General features: G+C 33.6%; 1 protein-coding gene across 1 annotated transcript in view; it reads right to left on the bottom strand.

Annotated features, from left to right (window-relative positions):
- LOC106614433 (alpha-2C adrenergic receptor) overlaps positions 1-18,364 on the bottom strand; it is a 219,257-nt gene extending 200,893 nt beyond the window's left edge. The window contains exon 1 of the mRNA XM_070107917.1: positions 17,038-18,364. The gene's annotated coding sequence lies outside the window, so the exon portion shown is untranslated. The remainder of the gene's footprint in view (positions 1-17,037) is intronic.
- Between the last annotated feature and the right edge of the window lie 418 nt (positions 18,365-18,782).

Below are 18,782 nucleotides of genomic sequence, written 5' to 3'. Positions count from 1 at the left end.
TCTTAGAATATAGTTAAAATATATCACAAGATGTGTATAAATTTTCGAATCAATAAAATTAAAAATTTTCTCAGAAAAACTTCTGGAAAATTCATTTTTTTTTCAACCTTCTAACTGTATATAACCCCTTATGACAACTTCAAACGAAAACGATTGTCGCCGAATCGTGGTGAAACGGCGCAAACGATGTTCAAGCCAGAATTGACGGTAAGAAAGATTTTGCTATGTTTTGGTTGGAATGGCAGGGAGACATCTACTATGAACTGCGTTCCTACGGCCAAACTCCTGTTTCGAACCTCTAGTGCCTACAGTTATACTTTCTGAAGGAAGCGATCGGCCAAAAGCGGACAGTTTTGCCCAATAGGATAGAAATTGTGTGTTCCATCTGGACAACGCAAGGCCACATATATCTATAGTGACTGGCCAGAAGCTCAAGGTGATTGGTTGAGTAGCTCTTATACTTCGAAATGGCAACAAGTAATCGTACACAACGGTGCATATTTGATTTAAATCTATTCATACTAACTATACTAAATAAAACCTTTAATTTAATGCAAAACTAAATAATTTTTTTTTACTAGACTTTATATGTTTCCTTAACCTGTTTCTCATCCCTTTCTTACTTACGCTACCAGTCCTTATTCACCATGAACTTAAAGCTTCCTTACACAATTTAATGTAAGCACAACTTACGGTTCATTCAATTGTTCATAATTTGGTGGCGCAAGTATTTATAATCGTAATACTTCCACCGACCTCATTCATTTAAGCTTCTACACACGAGCGTATCTTAGCGTCTTAACACGCGCAGCGCTTACTCTCGTAGCTTGCTCGCTGACTCCTCAGTGCCATAAGGCCCCGCGCGCTCGTAATGTGGCACACGTTTTGCTATGCGTGATCGCGCATTCTACTTGTAAATATTTCCATTTGTTCGTATTATCAAGCGCATGGCAACACCACGTGCCGTCAAGCGCTGAGCGATGAACATGTTGTCTCTCGCACATGTGCGACTCTGTGTTTATTTGCGCGCTGCTGCTCGTATTATGAACTGTTAAATAGCGCATGTAATTTATACATTTATAAGCATACATAAATACATGTGTACATGTGTGTGTTTGCAGCTGTTTGTTTACATGTGTGTGCTTGTCAGTCGGCAGCAAGGAGCCTTAGCAAATGCACACGCTCGTTTGCCGACTTTAATGCGCACAAACTTACCTAATTTCACTTTTACTAACACAAACAAAAGGTAACCGTGCTTCATTAAAACTCCACATGTGTATTATATACCTGAACATGTGCGCATCTTAGAGCTTTAGCCGCGGCATAAGTATTTTATAATTTAATAAGGTGTTTGATTGTTCCATTTCCCTTCTCTTAACACTTTTGGGAGCTTTTGTAAGCTCATATACAAGTATGAAAACGGTCTGATTAGAACTCGACGTCAACGTTGCAAAAGAAATTACTACCGTGTAGTACATGCTCGACATTGACAAGTGCCAAAAATTAGTTAAAGTGGTTTCAAAGTAGATGCACGTCGGTTTTTAAAGAGCCTCGCCCAGTTGCCAGAAGAATGGTTACCACTGAGCATAATGTGACGAAATTTCACGCTTTAGTGTTAAACGATTGATTTAGTGTTGACAGCCTGTCTATTGAAAGTAAGCGCAATAACTGAGATGGCAGGCATCTCAAAAAGCTCGTGTATGAAATATCGAAGTAAGCTTTTGAAAAAAACTGCCTCATGTGGCGCAGAAAACTGCTTTCCTATATATATATATATATATATATATATACTATAACGCTTCGGCTTACACCTTCGCTGTCGCCACGACCAAATTGGTCCAACTAGGCAACAAGCTGCTACCTCATCAAACGTACAAACTTGGAAAACTCATACGCTGGGCAAAAATTTGAGTCGAATGAGGAGATCGTCACCGTTAAGAGTGCTATTTTGCTGCCCGCCCTAAAATTATTTTTCCGACTAGTTGAAAAACTTGGAGTATGGTTGGGTCAAGCGTGATAAGCTAAAAATAGTCTGGGCTTCGATTACGAGCTTTTCTTTTATAACAAAATTTGTAGATTATAAAAAAATAAAATTAAAAAAAAAAAATGTTTATGGTTTAAACATTTATTTTAACGCTTAAGGAAAGCGTGTGGTCATTTAAGACTTTTTTTTTAAAACTCCAATAATGACCACAACAATTTTTTTAAGTTGATAACTTTTAATTGGCTAAAAAGAGGACTCTCCACAGCTTCTAGACTACTTATCAAAAAATTGTTTGTTCAAAAAAAATTTTAGCTCGAAATTTACTTTAAAAGTGAGTTGTTAAAAAACTTTTGTTTATTTTTTTCAAAAATTTTCTTTTTTATAATCTACAATTTTACCCTCAGGCTAAGCAAAACAAAATTTTTTTTCGCTCCACCCTAATATATGGTTTATATATCTGAAGTATATTTCTGAATTATATTGTTTTGTTAATACGTGCATATATACACATTTAGTTTATACACTAATTGAAGTGTATACATACACTTGTATACATACATATATAGTATATCTGAAAGTTTAGAAAAATAATGTCCTTCAAGATTAACTTACTTATTGCCAACTAGCTCGCTGTTTGCTTTTCTCTTTATATTTATATGCTGTAAGGTTAGGTTTAGTCGAATATTAAATAGCGCTACGAGTATATATACGTTTATGTAGTATGTGCAACTTGCAACATTTTCAAAGCTGCCTCTTGTACTGGCGATAATGGCGCCATGCTTGAATGCAAATTGGACGTCTATTCGCTAAATAAGTTTACATATACATAGAAGTACATAAATACAGCAACGAATGTGTTATTGTTGTTGTGCATATTTTCTGCTGCCTGTACCGTTATACCAACTGCAGTGCTGCAATATTTATTTATACAGTTATTTTCTTTGTTGCAGTCAAGTTGAACTACAACAATAATTCAGCTCAAATAAGCACATAATTGCTATATATATAATATACATATATAGTTACATGAATATACTAGGGTGGAGCGAAAAAAAATTTGTTTGTTGCTTAGCCTGCGTGTAAAATCTGTAGATTGTAAAAAAAGAGAATTTTTGGACAACAAAAAATTTTTTTAACATCCCACTGAGTCAAAACCATCACATTCGGTAATTTTTATATAAATGTAAAGAGTTTAAACCAAAAATAATATATTTTGTCCAAAAAAAATTTTAACTCGAAATTTACTTTTAAACTGAGTGGTAAACCGCCTCTAGATGTAAAAAAAAAATATTTCTTTGTCCAAAAAAATTTTTTTTTTATAATCTACAGATTTTACTCTCAGGCTACGCAAAAAAAAATTTTTTTTCGCACCACCCTAATATATACATATAAGTGTGTGTGTGTATACTTACTAATGTGCAGCCACTCCATTGTACATATCATAAATAGTTATCAGGCAATTTTGAATTATGTTTTCCATAAATTTGTATGAAATCATGACAGTATAAAATAATATATTGCTATCAGCAGCATCGTTTATCATCATTTGTGTAGGCCGACTGTACACACACATACATATATATGTATATATAAATAAGGCCTGAACTTGCGCGAGTTGTAAGCATGTATATCATTACGCAGTTAAGTAGGCAGTTTGGCAGCATTTTGTAGGTCACAGAGAATTTGCGTTGGTAATATTGTTAGCAACAGTTCCAGCAGTGAACGCATCTAATGACTCCCTAGTAATTATGGTGTATGTGAGGTTATGTTGCAATAAATGTGTAAGTTTTAAAATATCTCTCATACATATTATTAATTAGATTTTGCGGCATATATTGCTGCAATAGTTTTCCAGGTTAAATTGAGTGCGGTAAGAACGGCTTCGCTGGAGTAGTGGTTTAATATAAGGTTTAAGAGTAATTTATCTCTGATGAGAGCAGTTTAATTATATGGGTGTGACTAACGTTAATATACACTTATACATATAATACATTTCGATGACCCATATATCAAATAGTTGGATGCGCCAGCTTTTTTGTCAGTATCTAAAGGTTTAAAAACTTTGACATTTAATAACCGATTAAATTGAGATCTGCTTAGGGAACTTCAACTCAGTCGTATGCTGAGAAAACTGTTGAATTTCTACGCCGAAAAATTTTCAGAACGTTACTTCTTTTTAAACAGCAGCAAATTTTTTGTTACATCCATAAAAGGTTTTATAATTTTGAAGCAACTATCGAACGAATGATATTTATTTTGAGAACCTTTCATCTGAAAGAAATACTCGCTTAAACTTAGCCTAATCTCAACAACATAGCCTTCAGATTTGCCTTAAGTAAGCCTAAGTGTAGAGCTTCATAATGGGTGTAAGGTGAGTGTCTTTGCTAAATTAAATATTGCGCAAAGTTTTGTTTCAATCATACTTTCTTAAACAAACAATCGCCTGTCAATTGCTATATATCTTCTATACGGAGGTAAATTCTCTGAAATTATTTTCATCGTAATCTGATTTGAGAAGGTGGTCCAGTTTTTGACTAGCGCTGGTGGGAAATATAGGTTTGAAACCCGGATATTGCCAAATTTGAAACGAAAGAAAAAAAAACTCAAACGACAGTCAGCCTTCGGTAGGTTATGTCAAACTTCCATGTGACATATAGAAGATAATGGCATGAACAATAATCGCATGTCCTCAAACAGTCTTTCTTTGGCTACCTATACATTTTAGAATTCATAACTTGAAAAAAACACAGGACACAAACTGCAAATATAAAAAAAAGCAGAAGACACTTTTTAAGCGTCAAGAAATATCATTATTTATGAGCAAGATATTGCTCCGTTACGTAGAATCTATAGTTCAATTCATTTTTACGAAGGTTCCATCTATTGTAATAAAATATAACGTTCTCCGAAGACAGCTACCCTGTTCTATAGTCTCCCGTTATTTGTGAACCACATGATTTCTTATATTTTGAACGGGGTATAATCAGTTAAATATACCACAAAGTTTTTAAGACTCAAAAGCAAACGTCGTAAACCCCAAAAATATATATGTAAATATCAGTGCGATGAGCTTAGTCCCTTTAGCCATGTCCGACCGACCGTCCGTCCGTCCGTCTGTCTGGATATATAGGTATAACATGTCTGCATATATATAACATATATGTATTCACTCAATTTTTGAGATATCGATCTGCAATTTCGCACATGTCTTTCTTTGGCAGAAATTATAATCAAAGACATCACTACAATCTCCGAAGAAATGATTCACATCGGTTAACTATAGCATATAGCTGTCATACAAGCTGACCGAACAAAATCAAGTCCTTGCATGGAAAACTTTTTTAATTAACAAGATATATTCAGGAAATTTGGCATAATGTGTATAATTCAGCAGCGCCATAATCTCTGAACAAATCATTTAGATCGCATAACTGTGGCATATAGCTGCCATACAAACTGATCGGCTAAAATCAAGTTTTTATGTGGAAACTTTTAAATTTATGATTAGTATTATAGCCGAAACTAACGTTTTTCTTGTTTTAGTCTCAGTATAAGACTAAATTGCAAAACTTTTAAAAACCGTCCTTAAAAAAAATTACATTATGCTTAAAACTTATTGAAATTTCCTTGACATTTAATGCAAAAACACATAAGCAGTAAATGTCGCTGAGTTGTTTGAGTTAGCTGCCGTCACTAAATGTTCTGCGCCCATTGCTATGAGCCACACATAGAAATATAATATAAAGAACTATAATATATACATATAATATACATATATAAAGGTATCCACAATACTGTAGTATAGTATGTCTATATCTCATAACAAACAAATAACATATAATAACGCATACACACTTACGCACTTGTTAAATGCATGCCAGTAATAATTAAGTTGGCCATGGTGAGCGAGTATGTAAAACAAGCAAAACATACAATCCACTTGGCCGCACAAACACATTAAAGTAAAACATCAGACAAGCAGAGTAAAAGGCGTTGCGAAAGCAAGCCTAGATCACGCATACACACACACACCAGATACAACAGTACATACAAGGCAAATATCATAGACACACACACACACACACACAGCAATGAACGAAGTTGAGGTCATGACAGAAATAAATGATTACAAGTGCTGCTGCTGTTGTTGTTGTTGTTGTGTAGCACGAATGTTAAGTACAACAACAACAATGAGGATTGAAATATTTGTGGCTAGTTGCATAACACGGCTGCGGCGTGCGCGCTCAAGTGTTTGAGTACTTACAGAACTACAAATGCGAGTGTGTGTTGGAAAATTGAGTGAGCACGAATACATATGTATGTACGAGTATATGCTTCGGCGGTAAACCGAGTCAATTGTCGTTAAGTGAAAATAATTAATGTCCTTGTTAACGCAATTTAACAACACAAAGTGGAAACGAGAAAAAATAAATACATACATATTATGTAAATGTAGAAATGAAAATTGTGTGGAAATGATAACAGAAACGGAGTGAAAATAAAAACCAGATTTTCAAGAGCAGTGCGAAAGAGTATTAAGTGAGCAAAAATATGGAAAAATGTAGTGCGCTAAGGCTATGTGAGTAGCACAAAAAAGGGCAGAAACGTTAACTGCGGTTGCACCGAAGCCAGAGTACCCCGTCACAATTCCAGAAGTGTCCATATATGAATTCGATTTTGATCATTCGGTTCATATGGCAACTATAACATATACTCGTAGTAGTCTGAACTAGAAAATTTCTTTTAATAGTAAGTGTTGCTTTAGGCAATAATCTGTGTCGAATTTCGTGAAGATATCTTCACACATAAAAAAGCCATTAAAGCATTTATTTCGATCGTTCAGAACAAAGACATCGAAACGCGGTTGAATCGCAACAAAATCAATTCATTTCTGAAGCACTTTGTTACTGGTAATGAATAGTGGGTCACTAACGACAACGTTAGCGACAAAGAATCGTGTTCGAATCGCTGTGAGTCGGTGCAAACAGTGGTCAAGCCAGTATTGAGGGTCAGAAGGGTTTGCCATGTGTTTTTGGAGGAATTGATAAGGTAAACACTACTATGCGCTATGAGCAGAAGCGGCTAACTTTGACACAAAGAAGAAGAATTGTGTTCCACCAAGTCAACGCTTGCTCACACACATCGATAGCAAATAGCTAAAAACTCCGGTTGGTTAGTTTAGGCAGATCTTAAGCATCCACCTTACGAATGACGTCTATGGTGAATGATTTTGCTGCTGAAAGATTCGCCTCGCATTACGAAATTCTCTTTAAAATTACAAGTTTTCAATATATATTTGTATGGAGGTGATCCAATTTTTCGCATGATGAAAAAATATTTATTTATTTGTTCAGACCTCAATTTATAATTTTTTGCCTCGCAACGATTTGGTTATAACTTGTACGCAATTTTAACGGGAAAGTTACGTAGCTGCTTAATTAATTCCATAGAATCAAATTTTTCACGACATACATATACATATTATTTCATTATGTTTGCGAAGTTTTACATAAATGAAGTTCTTTTATTTACATTTTTTGTTTGTTTTTCATTAAAATATCTGCCCGAATATTGCCTTTTGTATATTTGATCCATGAAATTGTTTTGAAACTTTTTTGTGGCATACAAATCTTTGCCGTTTAATTATTCACGGGTCGATCGGCAGTGAACATTTACAGCTACATATTAATTTTGTTTTTGTAACATTTGGTATAGACTCATATACTCATATATAATATATACATATACTCATATATATACATATACTCATATATATACATATACTTATATACGAAAATATATCTCATTCCCTATCAGTTGATTTTATTGAGTATTGAACAGAATTGCTTGAAAATTGTATGTTTATGTTTATGCTTTAATGAAAGAAAATTTTATGTAGATGCCAATTAATTCATAGAATATGTGTATATATATAATAAATAAAAATATATAATAATGTTACAAAAAATTTTCTGGCTGCCAAAAAATATTTGGTTTTCCACACAAATAACTGAGTATTAAATAATCAGGGAGTTATAATCTCCTCCAGGAATTACAAGCAGTCCAAATAAAACAAGAAAAAACGTTTATTTCCGTTGCCCCGAAGCTATAATAAATCACATACACAAAATTCCTTACATGAACTAGATTTCGAACGATCAGTTTGTATGGTAGCTATATGCTATAGTAATCCGATCGGAACAATTTCTTCGGAGATTATACCACTGCTTAGGGTAATAATACATGCCAAATTTCGTGAAGATATCTCGTCAAATAAAAAAGTTTTCTTATAAGAACTTGATATACGGTGTAAAGTCACGCGGAAGTTTGGAAAACTTCATATAAGGTAAATGGTGACTATAGGAAGTATTTCCACAAGTTTATCCATTTTTGGCACTCAGATAAATTATTACCAAAAACACGATATTTCTCATATGTATATTGACCAATATGGTGTAAAGTCAATCGAAAGTTTCAAAGTATTGAATATTTTTTGAATTCCATGATATTTTCGGTAAAGTGTCAACCGAGTCAACCATATATTAAAAATGAACAGGCTTGAAAAGACAAGTGTAATTAGGTTTTGACCGATTTCAGGGGATAACTGTCACTACTTGCATGCACTATTTCGCAGTTTTATTCCAATATTTTTATTGCTTGATTTCTGTAATGTAAAGTGAGAGTAACCGAATGTGATATGAGAAGTAGGCGTAGTCATAGTCTGATTATATAATATAATATTTATACATAAATAATTTAATATTTATTTAATAATTATATAAAAATGTGAAAACAATTTTATGAACCAAACTTAATTGAAATTGGTCGAAAAGTTGCTAAGGTGACCGGGCCGACGACTTGAAATTTTCATATCCTCTCTCCTCCCAGATATACATATATGTCAGGTAATGAACGATGTAATAAGATTATTGATAATTTCGAGTGCAAATTTGTTAGAAACGATATTTTTTTTTGGGAAGGCGTCATTTTGACAAAAATTAAAAAATTTGCACCATCTTGCGATTACTACCTTTTTCCATATAGTAATAATGATTTTTTTTTTTTGAATTTGAGCATAAAAATCTTAATTACCGCTAGGAATCCTTTCCAGAGGTTCTCCTGGAGATAGGCTAAGGGAGCAATATAATACAAAGTATTTTTTTAAATAAATCACTAATTATAGGAGCACATCAAATTTTGTAAAATTAATTTTCACTTATATATTGAATAAAATCAAAAGGAAAAATTACCCTCATTTAAAGATTCTGCCTGCTAGAGATCTAAAATGTTTTTTACTGCATATATCGTTTCTTTGTTAATTCAATATCAAAAGTCCCAACATAAATAAATCTCTATTAAAGCCAAAAACTAACTTTAATCACAATTTATTTACATATCCTTAATCTTTCTTGTTCGCTTATTTAATTTTAAACACTTTCCATCTTGTCTACTGTCGCCACATATACTTAAGTCACTACCATAGAAATATTCAAGAAAGATTAAAATCTTAGAAAATCTTCCTTTTCACTGCCTGCTAATCTTCTTGTCACGGTCAATTTCGCAAATTAAAAAAGAAACGATTGAAAAATTGTGTAAAGCAAGCGTAAGAAAATAAATCAACAGCAAGAAATCTTTTGCGTTGGCCTTGGCGTATAAGTAACGCAAAATGTTGCTGAGCACAAATCTCTTTTATGTATTTTACACGAAATTCTAACCACAAATTTTGCATAGACCAAGCTGCTGCAAAATTGCTCAAACTCAAATATACAAACAAACATATGTTACAATTTACTGTTACATGCTTTATTCGCTTGCACTCGCCGGCAGTTGCTGGCTACCAAGCAGCAATTAATTGATTAAAATGTGGCAACATTGTGCGTGTCCACATTTTTCGGTCCTCCGAAGTGAGGGCAACCAAATTTGAGAGAAATAGAGGGTGTGTGATGGCGAGAGAGTCTAGTGAATTTTTTGTTGAACCATAAAAGCATCTTAAATCTTTGATATTTCACGACAAAGTATAATGCTCGTAAAAAGCGGCAAGTGGTCATGAGAAAAAGAGGCGAAAAAAACGTTAAAAGAGAGACAATTGAAACGTGTAATCATGCTTACCCAGCTGGAAGTTGTTGTCATTTGACAATGACTAAGTAATTGGATTAAGTTTGTGTGAAGGCGACACAGGCCAGTGTTAGCTGATAAAAAAGCGGTGAAAACATAAAGGTGTGTGAGGCATAATCTTGAGCGTAATCTTTTTTTTATTGAATAAATGATGGAACCGCCGAAACACAAATACTCAAACTTAATTTTGTGTCCAACCGATTGGCTTGGATTCTAACATATAGCCTTGGAGAATATGGCTGGTAAAAACTTTATTTTAACCAATCCGCAAATTTATTGTTTTTCAAGGTTGGCATTATCCTTATACTCCTACGTTTTCATAAAACGAACGCTTATTTTTCTATAATATTTCTCTCACGAAATGGTGCTCTTCTAGCCATATATACCCGTTTTATTCAACTAAATGCTGTACTGAATAACTTTCTTTCTTCTTTGAATGACCTTCAACAAATTGTTTGAGTAAGAGTCACAAACTATAAAATCTAAGTTAAGTATTGATGTCTAGCCCTGACGTGGATCGCAGGAAGCTAGAGCATTCAAAATATTTTAAATTGAATCATAAGAAAGCTGCAGAGCTCAATATAAAGTTTCGATATGATCCGAAATTGTCGCTTAATGAGAGAAAGCTTGAGAAAGTTTTAGACTGGCTTCTTTACCACTTTATATCATTAAAATTAAACAGTTGCCCTTCTGGCGTCATATATGAATACTCTAAGCAAAAGTTAGTTGAATATAGCCAACTTTCCACTATAACTTACTTCCACCACCATTGAGCCAGTAAGAAAGAGAGCAATGCAACGGCATAAACTACACTTACTTATTTTGCTTGAGACTGTATTAGAAGGAGCCTACTGATTGGCTAACTACTGACAGTAGAAGGGTACAGAATCTCAAAGATGCTTTCGCATTAAAACCAAAAAAAAATTCTAACTAAAGTTCATTTAGGCAAAATGCTATCAAAATACTGAACCGAACTTAGGATTTATACATATAAGTTCGATTTATGCATTTTTTGTATCTAAAAAATCGATTACGTTTAAAACACAACAAAGTAAAGACGCTCGAAAAGCCCAAACTAATATTTGCAACAAAGCTTCTCGCTATAGAATTTATACAAAGTTGTGACTCCGGCTACATTTAAAAAATTCCACTTGGGTACAGCAATACCGCGCCGCAGTTACAAAGTTTACTTTAAATTGATTTTGCTTGCACGAATGCGGCTGCTGCTGCTACTTTCTCTATGCTGGCCCTCAACGTTTTTATAGTGAAGCCTCATTTTTATTACTGACCTTTTATTGTTGTTGTTGCTGTTGTTGTTGCCACGGCGCTACTTTGTATAATGGCAATTGATTGAGTTGTTGTAGCAGTTGCTACTGCAATGTTGAACTTGATTGGTTTTCCATTAACTCCAATAAGTTCCAGGAACTGTAAAATTACGGCGTTCACAAACGTATATATGGTATATAAAAATGTATATACATATACAATATACCTATAAAAGATATAATTGGATGAGTATGAATTTTCTCTTCAATTATGTGCTACCATTAAATAGTGTTAAATATTATATTATTCGCAGCGTTCATTCATTCGAAAATGTTGAATTTAAATATTTCTAAATTAGAAAAGCTTTGAAATAACTGCCACATTTGTATATTTATGGATTGCTAAAAGTCCTAAAAAACTCATATTAATTGGAAATTTGCATGAAACACACTAAAATCCGCAGCTGGCGCGATTTAATTGATATGCTTTAATAAAACTAACGAAGTTTTATATTGCCACAAAGAATTAACGCAAACTCCGCTTTTCTGCTACTAACATATGTTATTCAGCACTTATTCAGCTTAAGCAAATGATAGCTGAATAAGGCGCTGAATGCCAAAGCGCCTGAAAATAACGCATGCAGTTGCAATTTAAGGCATATCAACTTGAAATCATGTTCGCAAGCTTTAGACGCTCGAAAAATGACAATACATATCAACAAATATATTATTTTTGAAAAAAAAATACAAATAACGCTGTAATTTTATTTTCGTTGGTTAAAATAAAAACCGTTGCAAACTAAATTGAAAATATTCGGGAATTTAATATGCTCGAATACGCGTTTACAATAGTTGACATCGCTATAACCTAACTGTTCACGAAATTAATAAATTTATATAAATAAACGCTTGCAAATAATTTTGCGCCACTGCTAGTGCCTTGGGTCAAACATTTAGGAATTTGCATGCAGTTTGCCACTTGAAAGCGCAAAATTTTATTGAACCGAAAATAATATTTTTTAATATTTATTATTTCGCTTTTATTGCATAAAAGTTTGCATTTCACAAACAATTTATTGGCATGCAATTTGACTTAAATGAAAATAAGTTAAAAACTTTACACATTTTTATACCCTGATATTAAGTTTGCCACGAAGTTTGTAACACCGAGAAGGAAACGTCGGAGACGCTATAAAATATATACATCAGCATAATGAACTGCGTTGATTTAGCCATGTCCGTCTGTCTATATACAAACTGGTCCTTCAGTTTTTAAGCTTTCGAACTGAAATTTTGCACTTGTCCTTTTCTCACTAAGAAGCTACTCATATATCGGACTTCTATAGCATAGGTATAGCTGCCATATAAACTGAACAATTGGATTCGAGTGCTTATATGGGAAACTTTTTTATTTGACGAGGTATCTTCACGAAATTTGGCATGAGTTATTGTTGAAGGCAACAGTGTATTCTTTGTAGAAATTGTTTAAATCAGATCACTATAGCATATAGCTGCCATACAAATTGAACGATCGGACTCAAGTTCTTGTAAGTAACCTTTGTATTTGGGAAGCTTATTATAGCTGCGGTGCAACCGAAGTTAACGTTTTCTCTTGTTATGGGTGAAAAACAGTTACATGGTGCGTATGTATTAGCAGCAAATTTTTGCTTACTTTTGAAAAGCAAACTATCTCTACAAACACACATATTTCAATCCATACATGAATATTTACATTTCAGCTACCATTTACCTACCACTTTTTGTTGCACAAAGCCACCCCTCTAAATATTTGTGCCCACATTTTTGTGCGTTAGCATACTGACGCCCGGTGTTCCGCTTACCATATTTTTTATCTATTTAAATGCATTTACATTTTAATTCCGCTTTGCAAAACTATTCGCTATTCATTTCGTTTATCAGCGCTTTCGGCAAAGCCTTTTGCATTGCAACTGAAGTTTTGCACTTTCAGACTCGGCAGTCATGGTACAAAAAATGATGAAAATAATACAATATATTTTAGCTTCTCTGCAGTTTATAAAAAGCTGCATTTTTCATGTTAAGCTCATTCACCGTTATTTTGCTTCTGCGTTTGCACACAAATTTGCATAGAAATACTCGTACTTTTGATAAATTGGCCAAGCTGTGTGTGTTATGTCGGTCGTGGCACATAAATATAGTATTTAAGCTTTCATGCTTGATAGCACCTTTTGAAGTATTTCCCTATTTCATTTGAATGGCATAAAATCTGTATGGTGAAACATAAAAGTTTCTATTTTGGAGTACTTAGAGTTAGCGTGCCGGTTAGAAATAGAAAAGCAATCTTGCAAACTCTTCCCAAGCTCTACTATGTGCTTTATCTAAATAAGTAAATCAGAACTCAACGCAAATCTTTTTATATACATATCTCTATGTCTATTTTAAATATCATAGCTAGCAAAAAAAAAATTTTTATATATATGAAAATTTCCGAAAGCACTAAAACCACTTTATACGAATTAGATTTCGAAGAAAAGTTACCAACAATCGCCATCACTAAGGTTTAGTTGTAAGCAGTCCGTAGTATTACAATATCTCTGCAAGTCAAACCTTGCTCGTCAGGAAATGCAAAGCCCTTGCGTGTATTAGTATAATACTACTACTTTACTAGTATCATATTAATCATATGAAAAGTGCCCTGTAGTGGTCAGTTGAGGACTTTGGACTACACGGAATTTTGTGTTTTCAATGGAATCCCGGCTACAGAATCGTTAAAAATTTTAAAGAAAAGTTTTGGGGAGTCTACATTATCACGAACGCAAGCATTTAAGTGGCACATCGAAAAAAAATAAATAAAAAATAAAAACAATGCTTGAAAATCGTCGTGTTGACATCAGAGGAAAGCAAAAGATCTCAAAATCTCTTATGGTTCGACTCAACACATGTTGGTTAATGTTTTGGGTATGAATGGTGTCAATTTCAGCAAAAACGGCGTCGAGTAGAGGGCGAAGGTCGCAAGAGAACAGCTGAGAACACTACAATTCTCAAACGAATCATTTTTTTTTTTTGTTCGTCAATTGATGCCGAGACATTTAATTTATGAATATGACGTCAAAACTGTCCAACGATCTAGCGAATGGCGCTACAAAAATGCGCCGAACCCAAAAAAACTAAAATTCGCTGAAGGCACTGCAGGCCATACCAACCGAGGCTTACCTTGTTATAACAAGTGTGTGGAAAATTGGATTAAGCGTTGGCATACTTGTATTGATGGAAAAAGAGCTTATTTTGAGGGCGATAATAAAAATTTTTATTTAAAATAAAAAATTAAAATATTATTTTTTGTTCTTCAGTTCGTGTCAAATTTAGTTTATGTAAGTACAAGTAATATCACCTCATCAGCTGTTCTCAAAACTACTTGGAGATTATCGTACATTGCTGCAATAACAATGTATTTTTTAGCATCGGATTCAGCATGGTAGATGCTAGAAATTTTTTACTTTGAAAAATATTTTTTAACTGCTCTGGCTTTTAGATATTTCCATATACCTATGTACACATACAGAGTTTTTCGTGCCCTTATGTTTTTACAAGTATTCAAAATTGAAGAAATCTCTAAAATACGCTGCATTTACTTGCTATTATTTTTTTCATCAACTCACCACAGCAGTTTAAGATATTTTGAAGGATTTTGAAATATTACTACTCATAACCCAATTTGTTCTTTACAACATAATCTAGTTCTTAGGCGCTCCTTGACCTTCAATGTTTTTATTTATTTTTGTTTTCAAAGACGTTTGTTTAAAAAGAGCGAAGCAAATACGCCACGATATACATTTGTGTATATATTATTATTGATATATCCAAGTTAATGTACGAAACAATCGAAGAAGAAATATAAATCTGTCGTAAGAGGTTCTAAGAAGATTTTAAGCTGAAAAATTAATTAAAGAAATTCTTGAGAAAATTTGTAACTCCTCTCACCAAGGTTACGAAAAAAAATATACAAAGAGTAGGTTATTAAATATGATATAATACTGTACAACACTCCGCTGAGTATTTAACGACTTTAATTTTTTTTGTTTTGGTTTTTTGGTAAGATTGTGTCATAAGCAAATAAGTAATTTCACCGTTTTTCGAAGTTAGCCGCCGAAATCGAGATACATACCTATATGTCCTCGAAGTACGAATTGAGCAATCAGTAAGCTCCAATCATTATTTATTATAGTATGTAAGGTTATACTAAAAAGTAGGTTTCTTCATTTTGCAATGGTGTATATCATTTTCCGGTCAAACTTTTGTGCTAGCTCCTATAAGGAGTCAAAAGTAGTTTCTGTACATATTTTAAAACTTTATTAATTACTTACTATAGTTATTACATTTGTTTTTCAAAAACCCTACTTACGAATTCTGAAGCCAAATATTTCGAATTCGGCAGCTAGCTTCGAAAAACGGAGAAATTACTGTTTTACTAATGACTCAATCTTTCAAAAAAAATACACAATAACTCGAAATAATTTGGTTCAATACACAGAAAAAATCGGTTTTGCCGTATATGGTTTATAACTGGAGAAAAATGTAAAAGCTACAATTGCCCAAATGGAACACTCTAATTATCATGCATTTTGTTTAAAAAACACTGTCAATTCAGTACATATTCCCGAAGCAAAAACGAACAATTTTTTTATAAATGCTTTGCTTTTTCCACACAATTCTAAATTAGTTAGCTTAAAGAATTATAATAGCAGATATTAATTAAAACTGTGAGTCAGGAGTGCACAACTTTTATATGTACTTATGAAAAATGTTCTTTCATTCAATATAACAATAAATGAAGCCATCTTTTACCTAGTCATTATAACAAAAGTTTAACGAATATTTAAATTTCTTGAAATCACCGAACTTCTCCGTGAATGAAATAAAAAAATAAACAATTCTCGTTAAACTAGAAGATATTCTTATTACAATGGCCTGAAATAAAAAAAAGTAGATCAGATCAAAAAACCGACTCAGGCATTGTGTGTTGAATTTATACAGAACATATATACAAAAATTTCATGATAAACGAATCATTTGTCTTCGAGTTATCACTACAGCGCATTTAAAAATAAACAAGTGGACCGAATTGAACTGAGCGGCTACGCTTTAAATGGCTGTAACTCAAAAACTATTTGAGATATCGATTTGAAATTTTAGTATATTATTTTTAAAGGTGAAAAATAATTAAATGTGAAAAAATCGATACAAATTTTCAAACTATTTGAGAAACCGATTTGAAATTTTGTATGTCATTTTTGAAGGTAGAAACTAATGAAATATGAAAAAATCGATACAAATTTTCAAACTATTTTAAAAACCGATTTGAAATTTTAGTATGTAATTTTTAAAGTTAAAAACTAACGGAATAAGAAAAAAATTTTTTTTGGTAAATTAGGTTGTTATACTAACAATCTTAATTTTTTTCACACAAAAGCCATATAATCTTTCTAAAAACACAGAAAGTGAAGCGGGATACTGAGGCTTACTCCAGAAACTCTCAACTCACACAGAATAAAGCCAGCTTAAATTTAAAAATGTTTAATAAAAACATTTCTGTTTATATTTAAGCAACATTGTATACTGCCCAATCATCATTTAAAAATAATAAAAAAAAATTGTAAAAATAAATTTAAAAAATTACACACCAAATTCACTCACCATTCAGTGCATTCCCTGCGAATAAATAACGCGCACTAGCCTGTCGGTGAATTTGCAGCAATTCCCAAGCTGTCTGTGAATAATATAGTAACACAAAAGCTTTGTGCGCGCACAGCAAAGGTCAACACAAAGGAAATTTTTATTTTTTATTTTTTATTTTTATGCTCTTAAATATTTTATGCACTTAAAAATTTGTATTTCATAAACAATTTTTTCTTTTTTTTGTTTTCCTGGCAAACACTTACTTAAAGCACTTTGTTGTATTATTTATTCGACTGCTGCTTGCCGCACTTAAAGAGCGTGAGATGGCATAACACGCAAACGTAAAGCACATAAACGTACAAACGGCTCGAAGCGCTGTGAATTGGCGCTGAGTTGATTGAAACCCTTTTACACACGCGCTTTTAGGTGCGTCAGCTCGTTGAAAACTCACAACCAACGGGACAATATGTGCATATATAAATTTTCACTACAACAACGTAAATACGCAAACACTTTACGAACTCCGGTGCGGGTTGCACAAAAGTTGCTAAACTATTGGCAAAACTCTTGCGCAAACTAGTTGTGAATTGGCCAACTGGCGTAGTTGAGTCTTTGGAGAATTGTATGTACTTGTATTTATGTATTTGTGTTTGTGATGCACAAGCCACTTGCCGCAGCACACTAACGAACTTCCTTCCGCGTTTATTATGAACAACTTTTCACTTTTGCGTCATTGCCACACGGCTACGACATATACCGCGTATGTATATATATGTATGTGTAAACTTGCGTGCACAATAGTTTTTACCGTTAAATTGTTTTTTTTTTTTTATAAATCGCACGCTTTCAAAGTGACATACGCGAAAATAAATTTGCACAAAATTTATTGTGAAAATTAAACTGAACAGCAGTTACAACAACAATAAATACCGCAGCTGCTCCAACGAGTTATGATGGTTATGTGAGGCAGACAGCTGAAGCTCTTGCCTGCCACACCAAGTTCAGAGGTGTGCCGCTAACTTCCGCAATTTTCGCCACACTTCACTTTTGATATTTTTTTTTTCGTTTTCTTACTATTTTGATTTTGCCTTTTACTCAAATAACAACAAAGAGTATCTGTCCACACGAGACGCACACAGCTACCAAACTGAACGCACAATCCGTACTTACGTACTGCACCGCCGAAAGGATAACCGTAGACTGTTCGTCGCAAAAGCCAGCAAGCAAGGCGGCAGCTACTCGGCTAACACCACATACGCACACACACACACACACGCATACATGGGTACGCACACAACATATACTGGGCTGGCGTAGTCACGCGCATAGCTAAGGGCCTTTTCGGCTTGTCAGCCCATTTCGTACTGAGCTTGGGCCAACCGTACGGGTTTTATGCGGCAACAAGTTTTATGAATGAATTTGGCGCGTAGTAAACGGCCGGAACGCCATGGAAATGGCACACTCGTGACGCAAGCGCATTGAGCATTTGTATAACAGTTATAGTTGTGGAGAGTGCATAAAATTTATTGTGCATGTATGTGTGAGCGCTTTGCATTGCTATATATGATTGTTATTGTTGTTGTGTTTACAACAACATTGGCGATAAATGTGGCCAAGCAAGTCGGCAGACACGTGGTAGCCAACAAGTGATAAGCGGCACTGTCGAAATTTGCGCTGATAACATAAACACACGCACACACACACACATGCAATAAAAGATATTATATATTCACACATATACAAATGCAGGTGTGAGTAGGTTT

The sequence above is a fragment of the Bactrocera oleae genome, chromosome 4 (assembly GCF_042242935.1).
Source record: "Bactrocera oleae isolate idBacOlea1 chromosome 4, idBacOlea1, whole genome shotgun sequence".
NCBI lineage: Eukaryota > Metazoa > Arthropoda > Insecta > Diptera > Tephritidae > Bactrocera > Bactrocera oleae.
The sequence above is the reverse complement of the archived record's forward strand: the minus strand, read 5'-3'. Positions and strand labels throughout refer to the sequence as shown.